Consider the following 17,472-nt stretch of genomic DNA (forward strand, 5'->3'; position numbering starts at 1 on the left):
ACCCAGTTATAGCCTTTTGTAAATGATTATCCAGTTGTGCCAGCATTACTGATTAAAAAGTTTACTTCCCTCAGTGACTTCAAATGTTCCTGAAAACTCATGTTGTATTTCTTTATGCACATGGGTCAATTCTGGACTTTTCTATTCTAAAAAATTGCTAACTGCTAATGTGCTATTACCTACACCTTTTGAAAAAAGCTTATTATAGAGGGCTTCTAATATGTTTTAATTTCTGATAGGTCTAACTTGTCCCCCATTACTCATTTTTTTCAGGTTTTTCTTCTAGTCATTCTTATTTGGTATACATTTTTAAACAAGGATATTATAGTAAACTTGACTAGCTCCAGATAATAAATTGCTATATTTATTATGATTCTATTGTATTTTACTAACTGGGAAATAACTGATGTTTTTATAATATTGATTTAACCTCTCTAACAATAGTGTTTGGCCTTTCATTTGTCCAAATCTACTTTTGATCTTATGGGAAATTTAAAAATCGTCTTTATATTTTGTACATTTTAATCTTATTCCTAACTAATATTTAAACTTACTACTGCATATGGAGTTTTTTCCTTCATTATCTCTTCTAATTACTGTTTGAAGAACTATAAAGTCTATTGATATTTTATATTGATATTTTATGATATTTTAAATATGTGATATGATATTTAAATATGTGTATATATGTGTATATATGTGTTTATATATATATATATACACATACACACGCTTTATTTTACGAGAGAAGAATATTTTAGTTCACTTACTAGGAGTTAAATTTATAAAGAGGTAAATTAGCCAGATCAATTTATAAGAATATTGTGATATTTTCCTCTTAGAAATAATAGAGTCTATGGTCTTCTTTTTCCATTGGCGAGTCCCAAACATTTTGCCTTATAGCTATCTCCTTCCTTGCCGTATCTCTAAAGGATTTTCAACTCAAAAGTCCCAATATTGAGTAGGTTATCTTCTCCAAGTGAAAGCTTCTCAGAGCTTCCTTAGTACTGTCTTCTGAGTATTTACAGTGCCTTAGATGCTTTTTTTCTTTTTAGTTTTATTAGATAAATATCCTCTTGAAAAGACAGATTGAAAACTTTTTTAAAAGGTTACAGTTATAAGATTAATTTCTTTTCTCTCTAATGTCGGTGATTTAAAACACAGTACACAGATATTTCTGTATATAATTATTAAACTTTTTTTACATAGAAAAGCTAGCTAAGTCTGTCTTCCTTTAAAAGTGTTTTGTAAACAAGCTTTCGTTATATATAAAAATAAACACTATACAAAATTAACATACTTTATGCAAAGAATCATTGAAAAATATTCACATATCTCTCTGTTAAAATAATTTCTGCTTCAATCAATTTATAATTTTGTAATTTTCAGTCAAATAATTCCATATTCCTATGAAATCAATTTTTTACTTATACTGATAGTTCAAAAGTGTATTTAAATTGAAGAACCACTGAATTACATTCCTTATAAAAGATTTATCACTGATGAGTATTTAAAAATTGCTAAAGAACTTCTCAGTATTACTGGAACATTGCTTTATTCTCACTGAAAGTCAATTTTTTTTTTTTTTTTTTCTGGAAAAGGCAACTTGTTTTTCATTTCTTTAAGAAGTTAACCTCTAGTGACCCAGCTTCTAAACAGCCACTAGAAAATAAAAGTGCCAATTCCCATCTTCCAAAATAAACAAAACAGCTTAGAACAGATATTAAAAGAGTTTGAAGTTTGTGGGTTTCTTTCTTTGTAATATGAATCCAAAAATCTTCACAGAATAAATCTTCCTTTCAAGGACTAACGGAGGTCATCTGTGGGAGAGAAAGAAAAGAGGCAAGACAGAGGAGAAAGAAAAACATTTGTAGATCTCCGGCCACCCATAGGCATTACTTAGTATGCTTATTATTTTAGCAGGTGGGTGTAGGAGGAAGGAACGCGAACAAAATTTTACGAACTATATATGATGGACCTTATTACATAGTTATGTTATTTAATCCTCATAAATGCACTTTGAGAAAGACTTTCCAACATTTTGAAGGAAGCAGAGGAGGCCACAGAAATTAAAGTAATTTTGTCTAAGGTGACTCAGTTGGTGAGTCATCTCACTTTAAAGTCTGAATGTGCATGTTTATTTCCTGCTTTTAATGTTTTTTGGTATTTTAAAACAAGACTTTCCAGCTCCTGTCATTCACAGAGTAGCATTCCATGTCTTGCCATTGCTGTGTACTGTTTATGTTATTATTTAGTGTTTTTCTCCCCTTTAAATGGACTTTAGAGCTACCCATTGTGTCAACGTTTCCTAGTCCTACAAAACATAGCTATGATAGAATAGTTGTGTTTTCCTTTGTGCTATATATTATGATAAATACACAATTTTACAGTTTTGTTATATTCATCCATGCATCACCAAAAACAGTGTCACTGGTTTTGTTCTCACCGCCTGTTAGGAAACACTGTCCTGGAAGTAAATACACTATAACTAAGGGTGGATTTCTCATTAGCCTATTTTCACAAGACTAGTCTTTCCTTGATATTAGGCCACCAACCTCCCCTGGGCTCTTACCCCTTTAAAACTATTCAACAGGATAAAGTGAAAACAGGAATATCAGTACTTTCGTAGAATCTCAGGAGTGTAAAGTTGCAAAGGTGAAACTTGGGCAGGTGGGGTAAAGTAAGCCTAAGACTACAGATAACTCCACTGTGGACAATTCCTGAGGACTTGACAGGAGGAAAACTGACCTATGGCTTCCCTGAAGCAAGAGGAAATGTGCAGACTGTGTACGTCCCTCCCAGATTAAAGTGAGTAAGATGACAGAGGGAATCTAAGGTTTGCTCTGGAGGTCCGAAACCAGAGTTAGCATGATTTTGAGCCTTCCAAGGATTTTAAAGATCAGATGCTCAAAGGAGGAAAAATAAACAACAACAAAACATTGAAGCTAAGATGGATTTAACTCTATCAAAGCCAATTTAGGCTCTAACCATTGCAGTTGTGTGGAACTGATTCAGTTATCCTTTATGTTAAATTATTTATGTATTTATTTATTTGAGAAGATGTCTTATTCTGTCACCCAGGCTGGAGTGCAGTGGCCCGATTTCAGCTCACTGCAACCTCCAGCTGCCTGGTTCAAGCAATTCCCCTGCCTCAGCCTCCAGAGTAGTTGGGATTACAGGCGCACGCCACCACGCTCGGCTAATTTTTTTTTTTTTTTTTTTTTTTTTTGTATTTTTAGTAGAGACCGGGTTTCACCATGTTGGCCAGATCAGTCTCAAATATGTTAAATAATTTTTAGGTATTCTTTAAGGTTCCCATGAAGAAAAATCCAGGAAAGGAAGATGTTACATTCTCATGAAACTGCTGTAATTTCCCCATGTCGGTTACTATTCTGTTTCCCCATTCTGAGAAGAGTAACAAAACCCTGACAGCAAAATAATGCTCTCCTGGATTTTTCATTTAGATGGCAAGGAAGTAGCCTGAGGGAGTAGGGGCCTTAAGAGATACTTGATTCAGAAACTGGAGCCAAATCCAAGACTAGTGTCCTGGAAGAGATATAGCATGCTTAACTGGGGACTGAGTGGCATGAGAAGGGCAGAGAAATTCCCTGTGAAAGGTTTAAGATGAGGAAAGTCCTGAAGTTCCTAGAAGCTTGTGTGCAAATTTGAGATTTAAATGAGGATGAGACGCAGTATGGTACAATGGTAAAGTGCATGGGCTCTGATTCAAAACTGTTTGGTTTTTTAATTTAAAGTCCTTCATTCACTAGGTTTGTGACTTTGAAGACTTTAATTAATATCCTTAACCTCAATATTCTCATCCTCAAAATGGAGATAATTAAATTCCCTAATTCCTAGGGTTCTTTCCATCAAGTGCAGCAATCCACAGTGGATATGTTAGCTCTTTAAAAATCAGTGTATTTCTATTAGATACGTAATCCATATGGTAGTATTCTTACCACACTGTCTGGTCTGCAGAGGCAAAAGATCATGAATAAAAAATTGCCTGGAAGCAATAGATATATGAGACCCTTCACAAATTAAAGATTATGAAATATCTTTTGGAATATCAATTGTTTATCATTATTACAAATGACAGTACTTAATGGGAAGTGAAGAGGAAAACACAAATACGGTAGTTCACATATGGTTCCCATCAGTTGGAACAGCTATTGGTGTTTATAAAGACAACTTCACTCACCCATCAGAAACAGAATGTTACTGGATTAATTTTTTAGTTAGTAGTGATAGATAGGTTTGGAGTTTTTCATTTGTCTCTATTTTTAAGGGGCAGTTATTTTGTCTGTATCTGCCCAGAGTTGGTGGTATTGTGAAAGACAGAAACTAGTTTGAATCCTCCCAACATCATGTTTTCTACCTACCTGGGTTAACTCACACTAGATACTGTAACAACAGCCTTTGTGACCTTACAGGCAAACCTTGAGACCAAATGATTAATTTTCTTTTTTTTTCCATCCTTATGTGAGAGTTCATAAAGAACTGAGGTGCGTTGTTGCTCCTTTTGCCCTACTTTGGTTAGTGAGGAGATTTAAAAAATGAGGATAATTATTTTAGCATTGTTGCATTGGAAACTATAGTGGGTTAAATAGTGTCCCAATGCATGTCCACCCAGAAACTCAGAATGTGACCTTTTTTTGGAAATAGGGTATTTGTAGTTGTAGTTAGTGAAGATCAGGTCATAGTGGATTACGGCAAGCCCTAATGACTTAGTGTCCTTATAAGAAGAGGAGAGGACACACAGATGTACAGACACTGAGGAATCAGAGAGAGAGAGAAGAAGGTGGCAGAGCCAGATGATGGAGCGGAGCATACACAAACCTAGGAATGCCAAGGATTGCTAGGAGCCAGCAGGAGCTGGGAAGAGGCAAGGAAAGATTCTTGCCTAGAGCCTTCAGAGGTAGCATGGATCTAATAATACCTCGGTTTTGGACTTCCAGCCTCTAGGACTGTGAGAGAATTACTCTTGTGGTAATCTACCAAATTCATGGTAATTTGTTGCAACAGCCCTAGAAAACTAATATAGAATCATTTTCCCTTATTCCAGCATTTCGCAGGCAAGGAAGGAAAAATACAGCCAAGTAATGTAACTTGTCAACTAGCAGTTAAAATAGATTCAAAGCATTTTTTGTAATCTAGGTCTTGTGACTTCCCTATAAAACTTACTGGTTCTCAAATATCTATTAAATGCATTCAACTCCCTTTCTTTTAACACATTTTGTTTCATTATATCGAAGTGTTTCTTCTATCCATATTATGCCTCTAATTGCTATGCACCTATTATTATTTTAAAACACTTTCTGTTCATTTTCCTTTATGCATATGCCATTAGAGTTACTCAAAATATTTGTCAACATCGAAATCCTTTCCATTTCCCCCAGCTATCCTCTGTCAACCCTAATACTTCGCTATTTTGTCATTGTACACCTTCCACAAGGGCAACTTCACAAGATAAGGAATAGTCTTAAAAGAGAACTGCTTCAATCTTAAAACATATCTCTGTTTAAAAATTCTGTTTGATGACAAAGAGATTCTTAGAACATTACCCTCAGTAATCTCATTTTTAAGGGGCCAAGGTTGTTTGTTACTGCCTTTGCAAATTAGGAATAAATTGTTTTTTATTTGCTTCACAGTTTTTATTTAAGGGACAAAGCAATAAATCTTTAAGTAATAAAAAATAATTGTAAAAAATGTTGTCAGGGTAATTGAGCTATGCTGAGCCATAAGTATGCATTCTGACAGTAATTTAGTGGTATCCTTTCAGAGAGGCCCCAGGAATGGAAGTTCCAGGAAATAGTAACATATGTTATTTGGGTGGTAGGAGTTTGCCTTCGGTAAGTCGCCAGACACTCTGGTGACACTAATCAGGAAAATACAAAGGCAGGCTGATTTCATGTGTAAATGTACATTGTCTTTTGGGGAAATGTGTTGTATTTCCATAATCAGAGTGAGCAATGGTGCTAACATATCGAAAAGATAATATTTAACTCTATAGTTTTTTTGGCTTATATGAAAAGTAGTGTCATCTTTATATTTACATTGTCTTACTGTTCATGGAATCTCTGATGAATCTTCTAAAACCACTACCATGAATTTCCTGAAATCTTTTATTTTTATTATGTTATCTGAAATATCACTCACAAATAATAATTTCTTTCATTTCTAAACATTCTAACATACCTCAGCAAAGGAAAGGAAGAGAAGGAGTCAATGAGCAAAAAAATCTGAAAGAGAAAAGCAAATACATTGAGGTGTAGCTACTTAAACAGCCGGTGTCTTCTGAACATCAGTGAAATCTGTTTTTCCTAAGTTCGCCAAAAGATTCCCAGAAAATCTAAATTAACAGCAACTATCCCTGTAGTAGTATTTTAGGGCTGCCGTAACAAATTACCACAAACTGGGCAACTTAAGACAACAGAAATATATTTTTTCAAATTCTGGAGGTCAGAAGTCCAAAATTTTAGTGTCGGCAAGGTTGATTCCTTCTGGAAGCTCTGCAGGAAAATATATTCGATGCCTCTATCCTAGCTTCTGACGTCTGCCAGCCATCCCTGGTGTTTTTTGACTTGTTGATGGAACACTCCAATCTCTGCCTCCATCTTTAAATGGCTTTCCTTGCTGGTGGTCTGTATCTCCAATCTCCTTCTCCTTTATTTTGTAAGAACACCAGTCATTGGCCTTAGGGAACCCCTAAATCCAGAATATTCTCAACTTGAGATCCTTAATTATGCCTAATAATATTCAACAGGGCACAGTGAAACAAATGAAATTCAGGATACCTTGTTTACTTTAGGATATTATATTAAAAGTGAGAATGCACAACTTTCTTTTTATTTTACATTAAGGATAGAACATATGTCTCTCTGTCTTTGTCACTATTTTAAATTGAGTACCCACACCACAACACAAGTAGGCTAAAGAGTTGATGTAGTGTCTAACATTCAGAGATTCATCTGGACATCCAATTGAAAGTTCATCCCCCTAGTGCCTAAATAGAAATCTCTGGATAGCTTTCACCACATTTAGTTTGTTTTTCAGGGTTGAAGAGGGAGCCTCAGCTGCCCATTCTGCTATTCGTTAAAAATAAATGGCTCTCATAAAGAATATTAATTATAATAAACTTTTCCATTTAATAAAACTCAACCTTTCAAAATGGGACGTTGGGTGACATTGGAGAGCAGAGGTGAAGGGCATATCAGAGTGAGCAGCCTGTAACTCCAATGCTTCATTGAGAGCAGATGGTGCTCAGAATCAGTCCACTTATGATCACTCCATAATAAAGATTAAAGTTGCATGTCCCCATTGAGAGGTGTGCTCGGCAGGCTGCCAAAGCTCTGAAACAAGTTCTTGGCCCACCTTGTTCCGTGTTAGATTTTTTTCCTTTCCATTTATCTAAATCATTTCATATTTCTACTAATAAATCTGTCCATTAAAAAGTTAAATTTTTTAAAAAGCACAAGTTTTATGTAGTCATTATTTTTACATGAGGCTATTAACAGTGATAAGAAATTTTTTTATTGTTCCAGTTCTTAATCTTAAAATAATATTTTGAGTTATACCCATGTTTGAGCTACAGTCTGTTTCCAAGGTATATGAAGTTGATAATTAGACAATGAATACAAGGCTTTTTTTTTTTTTCCTTCTGTGAGGCTAGCCTTGTAAGTAAAAAAATGTGGGTGTTATAACAAGGTAGCAGCTGTAACTGAAATTCTAATGCACAGCAGGGAGTCTGATACAAAGCACTTTCATTCTTCTCATGAGTTGGCTGGAAGCCATTCTTTCCAGGGGATAAAGTAGAACATTGTTCCAATACATGACCACTTGTGAGTTTCCATGGGCAGCCCACACAAGACCTTGGGATGATTATACAGACACAAAAAGCAACCAGCAGACACTTTTTAATACAGTTTGTGTAAATCTAAACTCTCCAAAGCATGCAGGTGACTATGAAGTCAAAATAATACATTTTTGAGGAATCACTTTAAACCAGTGATACAATTAACCCTAAGAGAGGCTAATTTGTTTCTCCATCCTAGTATGTGAAATGTTACATAGAGATAGGTGTAACAGGCCTATCTGAGAAGCCAATACCCATTTACACAACAATCCGTTTCTTGTCTGTGACTAGATTTTCTCATTTTCACTAAGCATCATTTTTATCAACATTTTTTGTTAAAGCATAATAAATATGCAGAAAAGTGCATGGCATAAATTATAAAAGGAAAGCTGGATGGGTTTTGTCAAACTGATCACATTCATGGAACCCACACAGGTCATAAAACAAAGTTACTAGAATTTCCCTCCTTCTCTATGTCCCCTTTTAATCACTATCTCCTTCAAAAGTAACAGCTTTGCTGATTTTTAGCTTCATAAAACTTTGTCCACTTTATATCCATAGAGTCATAGAGTATACACTCTTGTTTCTGGCTTCTTTTATTTAGCACTATGTTTATGAGATTTATGTGTATTTTCTGTGAGGTCATAATCGTGATTGACAATAGTATCCTATTGTGAAAATGTGGCACATTTTATCAGCTTTACTGATGATTTTGTTTTTATTTCAAGGCAATTACGAATAGCGTTTCTAAGAACATTCTAGAACACATGTTTTGGTGACTATTTGTACACATTTCTGTTGAGTATGCATATCTTAGAGTAGAACAATGTTTCCTGAATTTCTGTTCACCTTTTGGAGAAACTCGGTGTAATTTCAATACGATTTCTTTTCCTGCCTGTATTTCTATGAATATATAATATTTATTCTTATTGATCCTTTTACTGGGAGAGCTGATACTTTTCATGTTGAAACCTCACATTGCCATTCACAAGGATGATTGCCCCAAGAGTTATTGGGTAGATTAATTGTAATGTTTCCACTGAATATTGATTATTAAAAGTTATGATGCTCTTTTTACCCCCTTAATTACTCTCAAATAATTTCCTTCCCTGTTATCCCATGGTCATGCCTTTAGTTCAGACTCTTATTTCTTACCTATACTACACATTGTCTACTTAACTGGTTCAACTGTGTTTTTCCACTGACACCCCCAGCAAATGCTCACTAACACTCTCCTACTTGTTTGATGGTCAACACCAAATAAATCTGCCCCATGTCTATAAGAGTTAGCCTTATTAAAATTGAGTCATTATTTTATTGTTTTAAAATCTTCAATATTATGTCGCATTCAAAATATTTTTTCCACTAAACTCTGGCTTTCATATGTATTCATAATCTGTTGATCTCTTGTTCCAACATAGTCATACTTTCTAGGATTCAGCTTACTCCCTTATACCTTCCTCCCTTTAACACTGTTCTTTATCTCATGGGTTAGCATGGGTTGGGTATAGCAGATATTGATCATTCTATTTTTTTTTTTTTTTGAGATGGAATCTCGCTCTGTTGCCCAGGCTGGAGTGCAGTGGCACGATCTCAGCTCAGGGCAACCTCTGCCTCCCGGGTTCAAGTGATTCTTCTGCCTCAGCCTCCCAAGTAGCTGGGACAGCAGACGCGAGCCACAACGCCTGGCTAGTTTTTGTATTTTTAGTAGAGATGGAATTTCATCATATTGGCCAGGCTGGTCTCAAGCTCCTGACCTCGTGATCTGCCTGCCTCGGCCTCCCAAAGTGCTAGGATTACAGGCGTGAGCCACTGTGCTTGGCCCATCCTATCTTTCATAAAAATTTACAGTTTGTATGTTTTAATATTACTAGTATGATATCATAAAATTGTTTTGTTTTCCCTGTCTAGTCTATGGACAAAGATGATCTTCATTTTAGACCTCAAGTACCTTGCATAGTCTTTGACACCTGGTACGTGCTCATGGATTAAGCTGGAAACAATGCAGATACTTGCCTTTTTTGTGCTTCTCTTCTCAAGCATTTGGACTGGAGTTTGTTGTTTCTTATTTTCCCTTATTATAAATGTTATGTACTTTCAACTCAGCTGCTGAAGTTCAAAATAAAATTCTTAGCCAGAATTGATTCTTGATGATTGCTCTTGTTACCTCACATTAACTATGGTGTACCGTTGCTCTTGAAACCAACTAAGGTAGAAGTACTGTCCTGAGCAGGAGAATGAGATGGTAACTAGGTTTTCAGCGGGCACAAAGTTGTTTATGCAATATTCTAATTCTCCAAATGTCAGAGTTTAGTCAAGGTAGAAAACACCAGCTCCATATTATTGATCAAAATCTTTACAAAAATGCAAGGTCTCCCTTCTACAAGCTGGTCGGTGACCTCACCTCCCTCCAGGCTGATTGCCAATGCATGGCACTTTGCTGACTCTGCAGAGAGGCCTCTAGAAGGCTCATGTAAATACAAAAAAAAAATATGTTTCTATTCTAGATGTGCATTTTCAAAATGCTTATCAAGTCATATGCCATGTTCATTTCCTTCAGCTTTCTTTTTACTTTTCAAAAACTGAGCAGCACATGTATCAAATGTGTTAAATTGATGATTTCACTTGCTGTTATAAAGTACCTGTAGTGCTTATCCCATCAAGCCCCAGGGCCTGAATTTACTTCACAGGATTGTAAGTGCTGGAGGTTTAACTGGTGCATGTGAAAAGTGTTTGTCTTAAACTTTAAAAATCCAGAACTCCTGTTCTTTTCTGTAGCTATCAATCCTAAATTACAACTTCAGTTTTATGACACTGAGAAGGGGCTGTTGTAAAATGCAGTTGTTGTACAGGTTTTATCCTTTCTACAATGAAAAGGAAAAATGTGTGTACTAACCTTCAATAAACATTTAGAAGATTACATTGAAGGCTCTCCAGATCAGGTAGATATCTGTCAGAAGTATTGCTGAGTCCACAACCTACGGGGGAGAACTAATATGACTGGCACACTTTGTTTCTTGGTTTCAAAATCCAAGTAAAAGTTTCTTACAAAAGATAAATACATGACTGTGAATGTAAAGAAAGCACAAAGAAGTTTCTGACTCACAGTACAAAGATATAAGAAGTAAAATAAGAGATGTTATATTCACATTATGATTAAGCAAATCTATATATCATCTATACACAAGCATTTGAAATCCAAGGCTTCACAAAACACATTTGATTCTTGTGTAGAGCGCTAGGAAATTTTCACTGGCCAAGGCTACAACTCACGCTCCGTTTGTGATCTTTTTGTCATTTATTTGAAAGGCTTAACTTCTTCCTTAGAACTATATAAACATACCACACCAACAAGTAAAGAAGGAATAGAGTCCTGCCCAAAAGGACAGATAAACTACTAATTGTGAGTATGGACCCTGCAGAATCTTATTGGTGGGCTTAGTAGCGAATTACAAAGTCCTGCCAGGTCCAGGGCAAGGCATCAGTGTTGCTGTCCATGGTACTAAATGGTATCACTAGTTAACAAGGCAATCTCTATTCTCACATCTTTGGCCCGTGAGAGCCATCTACCCAACGTCTCCAGAATTAAGAACCAAATGAATAAAGAAGTGGTAGAAGTATGGAAATGAGAAAAGAGACAAATGTGTAAAAAAAAAAAAAAAAAGAGAGATAAATGTGTAAAACCATTGGAAATGATAACTTCTGAGAACAGAAAAAGACAGAACATTTTTCTTTTAAAGTGATATTTAAACATTCAGTCTCATGGAAACAAACTACCATTGACTTTAGCCACCTGAGGGGTGGCTGAAGAAGGACAACAAAGAGGGTAATAAACAATGCAATTTTTTAAAATATCAGCAAGAAAACCAGTTCTAGGGTGCAGAAAAAAATACATTTTCTCCAGCCATACAGATATTGAATTGCCAGTTAAATACTCACAGTTTTTTTATATGCTGAAAGCATGTCTTCAATTGTTATACTGTAATGTATGACAATTGAAAATATGCTTTCATATTTTCAATTTCAAAACTTTATATATTCCAATTATATAATATATAATATACATTATTATAAAAATATTATAAATTATATAATTTATAAATGATGTTATGTTACTATATAATTTATACATTATAGAAATATAATTTATAAAGTATATATTATAAAATATATAATATATATTATATAAATATTATATATATTCCAAAATAGGCACACTATTTAATTTCATGTACCTTTTATAGTTTCATTATATTTGTCACTGTTACAGATATTCTTCTGCCTCTGGTAATTTTAATTCACAAACTCCTCTCTATCAACAATTTGCTTATGTTTCTGGAGCATATAAGCCTGACTAATATTCAGAATTATCATTAAAACTCAAGGAGAGATTGGGTAAAATTATTCCTTTCAGCTCTATAACTTTTACTTTGCAAAAGAACAATGTAAAGAAATCAGAATAAATGTTCACAGTTATTGATTTCTGTATATTTGAAATGATTTGTGATATGGTTTGAATAAGTAGAGGATTCTTTGACAAGAGTTTTCTATTTGTAAAGTGAGTCAATTTATCCCTTTTCTCTTTAAATCTAGTCTCTTCAGGCCTGTGTGGAGCATATTGCATGATTTAGAGTTTGGGAAAAAATAGAAGTACCTGATTGTTTGAAGCAGCTGTTTCTGAAATATTTTTGCTTTTGTGTGTTGAAAGACAGCTCTAGTAATAGTTCTGGGTTTGGTGCTGCACTTTATACCTGTAAGTGTTATTTCTATTTCACATACGTTATCTCACTGAGTGCTCCCAACTAGATTGCAAATGAATTAATTCAGTTTGCTTACCATTGAACAAATAACAAAATTGAAATTCAGAAAAATGAAATGACTTGCTCAGGGTCACTTAACTAATTCTTGACAGATCTGAAATTAACTCAACCAAGTCCAGTGTTTGCTTTACAATTCCAGAAGAACAAGACTTTCTTTATTGTTTCACATATATGAAAGTGAAATGGACTCTCTTGTCTTGCTTATAGAATGGAAACTAACAACTTTAAGGGTTACCAAAAGAGCTTCATTACAGTTACCAGGTTTTCTTATAAGGCAGTTTTAAGAAGCAGTTGTCTCAGTTGTTATGAGTTAGCACTCCTTTATCTATGATTTCCGATACTCTTCAAGAGACAAGGTATATTTATTAAAATGACCTAAGCCCTGTTCTCTGATTTTTATTTTCTTTTGTTTTCCATTTTTTATCACCATAAACAAATAAGAAAAATGCTTCTTTATATTAGTAGCACTTATTACATATGTAGAACATTTCCACATCAAGCCACACAATTATTGTAGGGCATTCTAATGATTACATAAAATAAATAATCATAATTTTCTCAGTTTTTTTTTTTAAATAGAGTCTCTGAATCTTGGATAAGTTCAAAAGTTTCTGAAGTTTACAGAGGTCACAAATAACTAAAGCAGAACTACAATTTGGATTCCTGAAGTGTAGGCTCGTAACTTTACTCCCTGGCTCTTTTATAGCAATGATTCTCAAATGGAGAGAGGAGAATTTTGCCTTGCAAGGGACATTTGGCAATATCTGGAGACATTTGTCGTTTTTGAAACCGGGAGTACGGTGCTACCGGCAACTAGTCAATAGAGACCAGGGATGCTGCCAGTAATCCTAGAATAAATACATAGGCCATCCCCTCACAACATAGAATAATCGGACCCAGAGTACCAATAGTGTCCAGTTTGAAAAACCCTGCCTTTAAAAAAAAAAAAAAAAACTGTCAATATTCTGTTTCTTTTCTGTTTTCTGTACGTGTACTAAAAAGTACAACACTGATTTAAAGATGGCAAATTAATTATTTAAACCCAATCAACTACAGACCAAAAATAATAACTAGCAAAATTAGAAGCACTAGAAAAAGAATTACAATTATGATTTCCAATTGTCCTACTAAATAATACGTTCTACTTGGACAAGCCACTTCACCATTTGCACCTTAGTTTTCTCTGGTGTGAAATAAAGATAATAATTCCTACCTTACAGAATTTTTGATACGATTATAAATTATTTGTCTTATTATTATTTATTCTCTCTCCCTTCCAAGCCTCTCTCTCACTTCTTTCTCTTGTAACATATTGTCCACAAGGCATTTCCTATATGCCCAGGGTACTTCATTTTGGTGATCTACAGACGTGGCCCATTCTTTGGACTTTGATGACCTGTCTAGTAAATCACCTTTTTTTTTTTTTTTTTTTTTTTTTGAGATGGAGTCTTGCTCTGTCACCCAGGCTGGAGTGCAGTGGTGCGATCTCGGCTCACTGCAAGCTCCGCCTCCTGGGCTCATACCATTCTCCTGTCTCAGCCTCCCGAGTAGCTGGGATTACAGGCACCTGCCACCACGCCTGGCTAATTTTTCATATTTTTAGTAGAGACGGGGTTTCACCATGTTAGCCAGGATGCTCTCGATCTCCTGACCTCATGATCCACCTGCCTTGGCCTCCCAAAGTATTGGGATTACAGGTATGAGCCACCACACCCAGCCAGTAAGTCACCTTTTACTGGTAGATACACACACACCAGTAGAGGCCTGCCTCTTTCCGTTGGTACCTGGTTTTCAGAACTTCACAAGGATCTCCTTGGTTGAGTAGCATAATTGACAGAAATTATGATTTATTGGTTCACTTTACCCATGTTTGTCTCCCTCAGAATTAGAATGAGCTTAGGGTGTGTCACACAGTCTTCACTAAAGTCCAAAAAGGAGACAGCAACAGTGTACAGGGAAGAGAATAGATCTTGCAATAAGTGAGACCTGGGTTCAATCACATTTGCAAATCTTTTAGTTATTTATGTCTATACTTCCCTTAACGTTTCTGAGTCGCAGTTATCTTTCATAAAATAGAGCTGTCTTAGGAACGAAAACAAGTAATACATGTAACATACTCCTATTATGTGCTTAACAAATGGTAGCTAATTATTTATTGAAAATGTGTATCATGTACGTGCATCATGCTTCAGTCATGAATTCTAACCATGCCAACAAAGTCACTCAAAGTCAACTTTATGTTTATAAGTTCATTAAACAAAAAGAACTTACAAGCAGTTTCTGAGATATCTTTGTACTTAGCTTTGTTTTTTTTTTGTTTTTGTTTTTTGGTTTTTGTTTTGAGATGGAGATTAGCTCTGTTGCCCAGGCTGGAGTGCAGTGGAGTGATCTCGGCTCACTGCAACCTCCAACCCCCGGGTTCAAGTGATTTTCCTCCCTCACCCTCCCGAGTAGCTGGGATTATAGGCGCCCGCCACTACGCCCAGCTAATTTTTTTTTTGCATTTTTAGTAGAGATGGGATTTCACCATGTTGGCCAGGCTGGTCTTGAAATCCTGACTTCAGGTGATCCACCCGCCTCAGCCTCCCAAAGTGCTAGGATTACAGGCATGAGCCACCACGCCTGGCCTATAGTTAACTTTGTATGCCCAACATTTTTATGCTGAAACCCTCAAATTAATATGAAGTTATCATTTGACAGAGCATTTGTTCTGTTTCAACAAAATCTTAACTTACATCTGGCTATTGCAATCTAAAATTCAGTAGTTTACTTTGATGCTATGGCATCGCTATTCTTTTTAGTAGCTCTGATACTCTGCGGCTTTGAAGTGATGAGCATTTAGCAGATTTTAGTGATGTGACCATTAGGAAAAATTAGGCTTATTCTGAAGAATGGAGACATAAGAAAAGTCCTTCTCTCATTTCAAAGCCACCTTCCAGTGATTTCTTTCCCTAACTTCCTTCATCAAAATCTGTTTTCCGTGTGTGTGTGTGGGGAGACATTATCAGTGGAAATGAGAGAAATAAGTTTGCCTCTATGAACTTTATTCTTAATTCAACAATATTTGTCCTGAGGGACACTACCTTCTTCAGTACCTTAAGCATTACACTGAGTATCTTCACAGTTGAACCCAGCATGGAGAGATCAGATGAACAGTGCAATGACATGGACACTACATATTCTAGAGAACAAGGGAAGACAAAATATCTCATTATGGAGATACTCTAAAATATGTCAATGTAATTCTTTAATACATAAGGTAGTACAGCAGTCTGAAATATGAGGGAGAAATATTAATTAGAACAGCTTTGCATTCACACATTTACTGCTTTAGAGTGGAGAAGAAGCCGTTCCCAATTGTAAATTGTTATCCTTGCTTTAAACCACCCAAACTTTAGTGGTATCTGGCAAGCTCAGTCCATCAGATCTCCAGCTCCAGATTCTATTCCTTTGTTCATCCCTTTATTGATATATTCATTCATTCAATAAACATTTATTGAACAGTTAGGGACTTTGGTACAATATTTTTTTAAATAATCATGTGAATATGAAGTTTGAAATTTAGTGAGGAAGTCATAAAAACAAGTAAATGAAATAAATTATGAATGATTGTATTGGTATGAAGGAAACAGAGTGTAAAATAAGGTAATAGGAACATACTTTAAATAGGTCAGTGGAGACTCTACTGGAGAGGTGATAATTATACTGGAATGTGTGTATGTGTGTTAAGATGGGATGTAGGGAAAGAAAGTGGAAGATCATTTCAAATTAAGCGATAGCATTTGAAAATTTCAAGCCATCAGCGGGTGTGGTGGCTCATGCCTGTAATGCCAGCATTTTGGAAGGCAGAGGTGGGCGGATCACAAGGTCAGGAGATCGAGACCATCCTGGCTAATGGTGAAAGCTCATCTCTACTAAAAATACAAAAAATTAGCCTGGCGTGGTGGCCACGCACCTGTAGTCCCAGCTACTTGGGAGGCTAAGGCAGGAGAATCGCTTGAACCCAGGAGGCGGAGGTTGCAGTGAGCTGAGATGGTGACACTGCACTCCAGCCTGGGTGACAGAGCGAGACTCCATCTCCAAAAAAGAAAAAAAAAAACAACAAGATTTCAAGCCATCTCCAAGACTGTATTGTGTCCACCATTTCCTCAAAACCTTGCTAGATGCATTGGAGGTAAATATGATGAATTAAGAGCTACCTTTTCATTATACAATGCATTGATGTTACAGTTAATGTATCAAACAATGGCCTGTCTTCTGATGTGATTACTCAGTAAAACGATTCTTGGGTGAATTGTAGACCCTTTGGCCGTCAGATGGGAGGCATTGCTTGAATCTTGTTCTTTATGTAAATAATCCCTCCCAGTTTCCTTCAAACAACTGTACAAAGACAGCTGCCAAATTTACTTAGAGCAATGTAAGTATCCAGCGTATTTAACATTGCAGCTTATGGAATATCAACTTATTTTAAAAGATAAATATAAATGAATATCCTTTATTTAACCCATTGCCCTTTCTTCAAGGAAGAAAAAGGAGACATCTTTGGAATTTCTTCCTTCATTTCCCAGCTATTTTTTTCACCCTTCGCCCACACACCTTCTACCTCCCCATCCCTCCACTCTTCAGTTACCTCTTCTCCATACCCTGCCCCACCCTGCTGCACATTGTACATGTTTCTTATAAAAGTGCTTGTTAACGGGATTACTAGTTGTCCATTTGTTGACCTCTTGACTTTGAGTTCCTTGCGGGCTTCTGCTATGCCAACTTTGTATTTCTAAAACTTAGTGTGGGATTCAC

The sequence above is a fragment of the Pongo pygmaeus genome, chromosome 4 (assembly GCF_028885625.2).
Source record: "Pongo pygmaeus isolate AG05252 chromosome 4, NHGRI_mPonPyg2-v2.0_pri, whole genome shotgun sequence".
Lineage (NCBI taxonomy): Eukaryota > Metazoa > Chordata > Mammalia > Primates > Hominidae > Pongo > Pongo pygmaeus.